Source organism: Gracilinanus agilis, chromosome 6, assembly GCF_016433145.1.
Source record: "Gracilinanus agilis isolate LMUSP501 chromosome 6, AgileGrace, whole genome shotgun sequence".
Taxonomy (NCBI): Eukaryota; Metazoa; Chordata; class Mammalia; order Didelphimorphia; family Didelphidae; genus Gracilinanus; species Gracilinanus agilis.
The window spans coordinates 283129884-283137205 of NC_058135.1; positions in this window are offsets into that span (position 1 = coordinate 283129884).

The window sequence follows — 7322 nt, forward strand, 5'->3', positions numbered from 1 at the left end:
GATATTTAACAGATATCATGTCAATACATTTATATAAATCTTCCATAATGTATTAACTTATATTCTGAAACCTCAGAATCATGTTAGTTTAAATTTATAAGTAAAGAACTAATGAAATTTAACTAGGAGGAAAATATGAGAATATAATTTTCAAGAGCTAAGATGTGGCGAGCTGAATTTTGTTATTTATGATAAATATTCTTAGGTCTACCATAAAACAAATATTTCCACATGATAATGGTGAGAAAAAATTTATCAGGTTAAGTCCCCAAACTAAATTTATATAAAAAATAAAATATTCAAAATCTACAATTTGGGTGAACTCTTTCTCTTTAGGCACCCACCTGTTTTATTGGAAATCTTCCCATCAGGACATAAGGTACAGTCAAAGCAGCAGATGGGCTGACCTTCAAGAGATTGCTTTCTGAAGCCAGGGCCACAGGTCACACTGCATGTAGAACTTGGAATCTGAGTTTCCATAAAAAGAAAAGAAAAAATGTACCATTATTAGAATTATATATGAAAGGTAGGTTCATTGAGGCCATGATGTGGTGGACATTTAGAATAACATATCTGAAGTTTAGAAGCGAAGGAATGATACATTTCTGAGTGAAGATTTTTTCTCAATTTTCCATCTTCTACTCCAATAGAAACGACATAGCTCCTCCATTTTAAAAAATACTAATGTGTCAATGGTATATTTTCATCCAGATATGTGACAGTATATCTCTAAAGTGCACTTCATTTTCTACAAGAAATGTTGAAGTAATGCATTGATCACTTTAGGAGAAACATTTCTTTACATTTTTGTTCACTAAACAAGGTCTGTTCTTTGTATTTGAATAAGGAATCATGAATTTTTCAGGGAGGCATAATTTTAGGGAGTTTATAATAAAATAAACCGATTAAATACTTCAGTTTTATTTGATCTGCTTGATTATAGGAAACAAGTGTACTTGATCTGAATGGTCGATCTTGTTTCATAGGTTGATATTTGATGATTCATATGAATCAGTGCTGATTCATAGAAGATGGGATAGATGATTTTCCATAGACAACATAATTTTCATATAAATTCTATATCAGACGAGGAAATACCAACAAGATTCTAATTTGTTGATCAATCATTTTGCATTTGTGTCAAACTTTCCAAAAACCTCCTTGGGATTTTCTTGGCAAAGATCCTGGAGTGCTCTACTGTTTCCTCCCCCAACAGATTTTACAAACTTAAAAAAACTGAAGGAAAAAGGATTAAGTGACTTCCCCAGAGTCATAGAGCTTTTAAACATTTGAAGCCAGATTTGAAGTGGGGAAAAGCATTGTCCCAGACTCCAGACACTCTTCCCATTATGCAAGCATATTTTAATTAAGAACTCTAATATACATATTATTGGGAATGCAAATTTACAATAAAATATATCTATAGTGTGATGTAAAGGAAGGCAGCATCCCCTGGAATTCTGGGTGAGGCTGACCCTGTATTTTGCAAGGATTTCATGCTGCCATCCTTTACATAACAATAGTTACACGATTTCCTATATCAGTTACCCTTTGATGACATAGGTCTCTTTTGAGGGTAAAAAGATTTCCATTCTCCCTCCTCTTGTTATTCCAAATTGCTTTCTTGGTCTGAGGTATTTCAAGATTTTTTTCATGTAATGAATTAAGATCATTATGTAACTTAACTGGAAATATTTTGAAAAGAATATTGAGTAAAGGAAATCAGAGAAATCAAGGTTCTGCCTTAAAGACTGCAAAAGAAAGAAGTTGTTACTGCAGCCCTAGTCATTCCCAATATCTTCAGGGAAGTTCTTAGGTCCAATGAAGAGACACTTGACTCTTACCTGAGAGAAATCTTCTGGCCAATCTATGTCTTCTTCATTAATGCTTAACTCTTTTTTATGAGGAATCACTTCTCCAACATTCACCTGAGTCCAATAATAACCAGGTATTGATTTAAAATTCAGGATATCATATGTCTCAGCAGTCATCGAGGTTCCTTCCCCACATATCTCATCTTTGATTCCATTGACAGAATTAACACACTTCAGGAACTTGTGGAGCTGAAGGCAAGGACAAAAGTTTGTTACTGCTTGGGGAAAGGAGGATTCATTCACTTTGCTAAGACTTGATAATCAACAAAAAATGAGTTATGTGTTTGAAGATTACAAAAGCCGTCATTCTCTTTTTGTAAAATTCTTCTCACTGAGCTTTGCCTAGCACTCTGCACTATTATTTTTTCCTGCCAAGTCATAGGTAGCAGAAGAGTAATGTCTAGATAAATTCCAGATTGTGATGAAACCTGAAACTTTTATCTTCCCTCCACCAAATCATGAATTTCTTTCGAAGATCTCTGATATCTCGCATTCCAAGTTCTTTCATTATCTGTATTCACAAACATTTATTTTTTTCTACAAGCAGCCGTCTTTTTAGTTAAAAAAAGTCTATCCAAGACCTATGTAATATTTGATAAGGTAAATTTAGGACTAAAGGACCATTTTGAATTCATACTTCTGAAATTCAAGGTAAAGAAGAAAAAGGGAATACAAATAATTAAAGGAGTAAACAATTCAAAAAGTTCAGTGAAACAAAATGAAGAAAAATAATTCCAGTGCAAGAGAAATGGAAAGAGGTTGTTAACATTGTGACTAATTATAAAAAATGAAACAATAACACAAGTTGAGGCAGATTTGAGAAACTATGATTTTAAGAATAACAAGATAATCATTTTGGCAGAAAGTGAGCAGATGAATGGAAAAATTATTTTATACAAAAGAGATAGCTAGAAAAAAACTTTCGCATTGTAAAGGAAAATAAATGTGGACAAGCAATGACTGAACCTCAGAGATGTATTCAGGAATGTAATAAAAGAAAACAAAAGACAAGGCAAATGAACAAAAACAGTATTTTAAGAGGACAGGACATAAAAGAATAAGAAGGATAAATAATAAAATAGAATGGAAAGAAATAGGCATTGGTAGTAATCATGAATTTGAGTGTAAATATGATGGACTCACCTATAAATGGAATCAGAGCAGAATGCATAAGAAATCAAAATCAAACAATATATTGTATGAAAGAAAAACATTGGAGATGAAAAGATCTAGCATTAAAATAAGGGCTGTAGCTGAATATACACTATTTTCTTGAGTAGAAAATGTTAAGTGGTGCTAATAAAGACCTCTGATAAAACAAAAACCAAAAGAGTTGTAATCAAAAGAGATAATTAGGGAAATTAAATTATGCCAAAGGGCAACAAAAATTTATGAAATAAATTAACAGCTTGATCTTCAAGTATAGACTTCATTTCTTTTTACATCCTTACCTTACATCTTAAAATCAATTCTGTGTATTGTTTTCAAGGCAGAAGAGTGGTAAGGGATAGGCAATGGGAGTCAAGTGACTTGCCCAGGGTCACACAGCTAGGATGTGTCTGAGGGCATATTTGAACACAGGACATCCTGTCTCTAGACATGGCTCTCAATCCACTGAACCACCCAGATGCCCCCTAAATATTTCCTTTCCGAAATACATGTTAGTCTACATCTGAGACAAACATAAAATTCAAAGACATTCTTCAATCGATATATGGTCAGAAAATACAAACTGGCCATTTTCAGAAGAAGAAATCAAAGCTAAATGAAGTCATATGGAAAAATGCTCTATTGGTATAAATTAGAAAAATACATATTGAAACAACTTGTGTATACCAACTTAAAATTATCAGGGGAAAATATTCTAACATTTGTGGAGTCGTGAAGTAGATCTCAAATCAATCTTCAGAAAAATTTGGAACTATGCCCAAAGGAATATAAATCACAGGTAACCACTGACCCAGCAATAATAATACTAGAACTATGTGCAAAACATATCAAAGAAAATGGAACAGTTCCTATGTTTACAAATATATTTATAGCTGCTCTTTTTCTGGTGACAAAGAATTGCAAATTGAGGGAATATTCATCAGTTGATAAATGTTTGAGTAACTTGTGGAATATATTTATGATGGAGTACTATTGGAGTAAAGGGTTATAATACTGGAGCCAATTTAAGAAAAATTTTCCAAAGATTATATAAACTGATGAAAAGTGAAACAAGAAGGACCAGGACATCATTGTGCACAGTAACAACATTATATCTATGCTGATCAATTGTGAAAGATTTGACTTCTCTCATCAATAACATTATCCAGGATAATTGCAAAGAATTCATAATGAAAACATACTGAGCACTAATGGAGAGATTAATAATCAATTCCTACTGGGAAACGAAGTTTAATTTCCTCACTTTTTTCTTTTTTCATCTTTGTTCTTCAGAGATAAGGCTAACACAGACATGTTTTGTTTCACATTTATTATTTAATCATATTTCTTGCCTTCTCAATGAATGGAAGAAGTAGTGGAAGATATAGAGCATTCAGAAGTTAAAATTTAAAATGAAAAGAAAGGTGCAATTAAACAATATATTAAAGTATTAAAATGTTATGGGGAATAATCAGAAGATATCTGCAAATGATATACTGGAAACCAACCAGACATCTCTCCAAAATCTCTTCCCTTGACACACTTCTAAATTTAATCTGCATTATTAACATTTTCTTAATCACTTTCTTAAATCCCAACAATGAAAAGCAACAATAAGTAAAGAACTAAAATAACAACAAAAAAGAGATTCTAAAATATTTCCAGGACTCCAAGACAAGTGAGCTTGTCTACAGTTAGTAGGGGTAGTAGTAGTTATAGTAGTAATCGTAGTAGTAGTAGTAGTAGTAGTAGTAGTAGTAGTAGTAGTAGTAGTAGTAGTAGTAGTAGTAATAGTAGTAGTAATAGTAGTTGTAGTTGTAGAGTATTAGCAGGATTAATCATAATTGTAGTGTTAGTCATAAAGTCATAGTAGGAGAAGGACGAGGAGGGTAGATAGTTCTATTGTGTTGTTATTATATAATTACATATTATAAAATATATTTACATCATTTTATATTTCATTATGACATTTTATTTTTAATAAAATAATAAAAAATAATCATTATATATGTTAATTAAAATAATTACCATTCTTATTAAAACTTTCTTTTACATAGTACCTACTAAATGTCAGACACCGTGTTCTACCATAACTTAGAAATAATTTTATTGTCATGACTATCCAGAAAGGAACATGCTAATTGAGAGATTCAAGATTTTATCATCTGACTCTCACCTAGAACAAATAATTTACTGTCTACTGTTTTATTTTTCTGTATTCTACTGTAAAAGCATTTATTTGTGGAAAACAGAATTTGAGGAAAAAATTAAGCAGCCATTTTTTATTGGTAATTCTCATTTGCCCATGCACTTAGACCTGTGTTCTTATCTTGAATTTCCTTTTTCAAACACTTTAATAGCTGCAAAATGTTTTAAAATTACATTTTTTATCAATCTCACTTTTTTCAATAGAAATAGGTTATTCTAATCTTCACTGTTCATGGCACTAACCATAGAGTACTACTTCATATTTGTTTGAGTGTTTTTCTGGACCATCTTCTACCTGCCTAAACTTCTTTCTCCTGGTCTGGTCTATGGTGGTAAGGGATTTTCTCTGCCTCATCATTATTCTGTATGAGCAAGTCATATTTTTCTTCCTCAAATTTCTCTTTTTTTTATTAAAAAGGTCCTTGGATTTTATTTATATTTAGAAAAATTTTTCATGGTTACACAATTCATGTTTTTACTTTACCCTTCACCCTCTCAAACTCCCCCCACCCCCAATTCCTAACTCGCATTTCCACTGGTTTTAACATGTGTGGTTAGTCAAGACTTATTTACATATTATTGATAGTTACATTGGTGGGGTCCTTTCAGGTCTACATCCCCAATCATGTCCTCATCAATCCATGTGTTCAAGCAGTTGTTTTTCTTCTGTGTTTCCCCTCCTGCAGTTCTTCCTCTGAATGTCGGTAGCATCTTTTCCATGAATCCCTAAGGATTGTCTTGGGTCACTGCATTGCTGCTAGTAGAGGCATAAATTACATTTGATTTTACCACAGTGTATCAGTCTCTGTGAACAACATTCTTCTGGCTCTGCTCCTTTCATTCTGCATCAATTTCTGGAGGTCTTTCCAGTTCACATGGAATTCCTCCAGTTTATGATTCCTTTGAGCACAACAGTATTTCATCACCAGCATATACCACAATTTGTTCAGCCATTCCCCAATTGAAGGACATAAACTCACTTTCCAGTTTTTTGCCACCAGAAAGAGCACAGCTATAAATATGTTTGTACAAGTCTGTTTATCTATGATCTCTTTGGGGTACAAATCCAGCAATGGTATGGCTGGATCAAAGGGAGGCATTCTTGTATCACTCTTTGGGCATAATTCCAAATTGCCATCCATAATGGTTAGATCAGTTCACAACTCCACCAGCAGTGCATTAATGTCCCAATTTTGCTACATCCCCTCCAGCATTCATTACTCTCCCCTGTTATCATTTTAGCCAATGTGCTAGGTGTGAGGTGGTACCTCAAAGTTGTTTTCATTTGCATTTCTCTAAATATTAGAGATTTAGAACACTTTCTCATGTGCTTATTGATACTTTTTATTTCTTTATCTGAAAATTGCCTATTCATGTCCCTTTCCCATTTAACAATTGGGGAATGGCTTGATTTTTATACAATTGATTTAGGTCCTTGTATATTTGAGTAATTAGACCTCTGTCAGAATTTTTTTATAAAGATTTTTTCCCAGTTTGTTGTTGATTTTGGTTGCATTGTTTTGTTTGTACAAGATCTTATTAATTTAATATAATCAAAATTATTTATTTTACATTTTGTAATTTTCTATAACTCTTGCTTGGTTTTAAAATATTTCCTTTCCCAGAGATCTGACAAGTATACCATTCTGTATTTCTCTAATTTTCTTATAGTTTCCTTCTTTATATTCAAGTCATTCACCCATTCTGAATTTGCCTTGGTGTAGGGTGTGAGATGTTGATCTAAACCTAATATCTCCCATATTATTTTCCAATTTTCCCAGTAGTTTTTGACAAATAGTGGATTTTCGTCCCAAAAGTTGGGCTCTTTGGGTTTATCATACACTGTTTTGCTGATGTCATTTACCCCAAGTCTATTCCATTGATCCTCCCTTCTATCTCTTAGCCAGTACCATATTGTTTTGATGACTGCTGCTTTATAGTATTGCTTAATATCTGGTAATGCTAAGCCACCTTCCTTCACATGTTTTTTCATTATTCCCCTTAATAGTCTTGATCTTTTGTTCTTCCAAATGAACTTTGTTATAGATTTTTTCTAATTCAGTAAAAAAGTTTTTTGGTAGTTTGATAGGT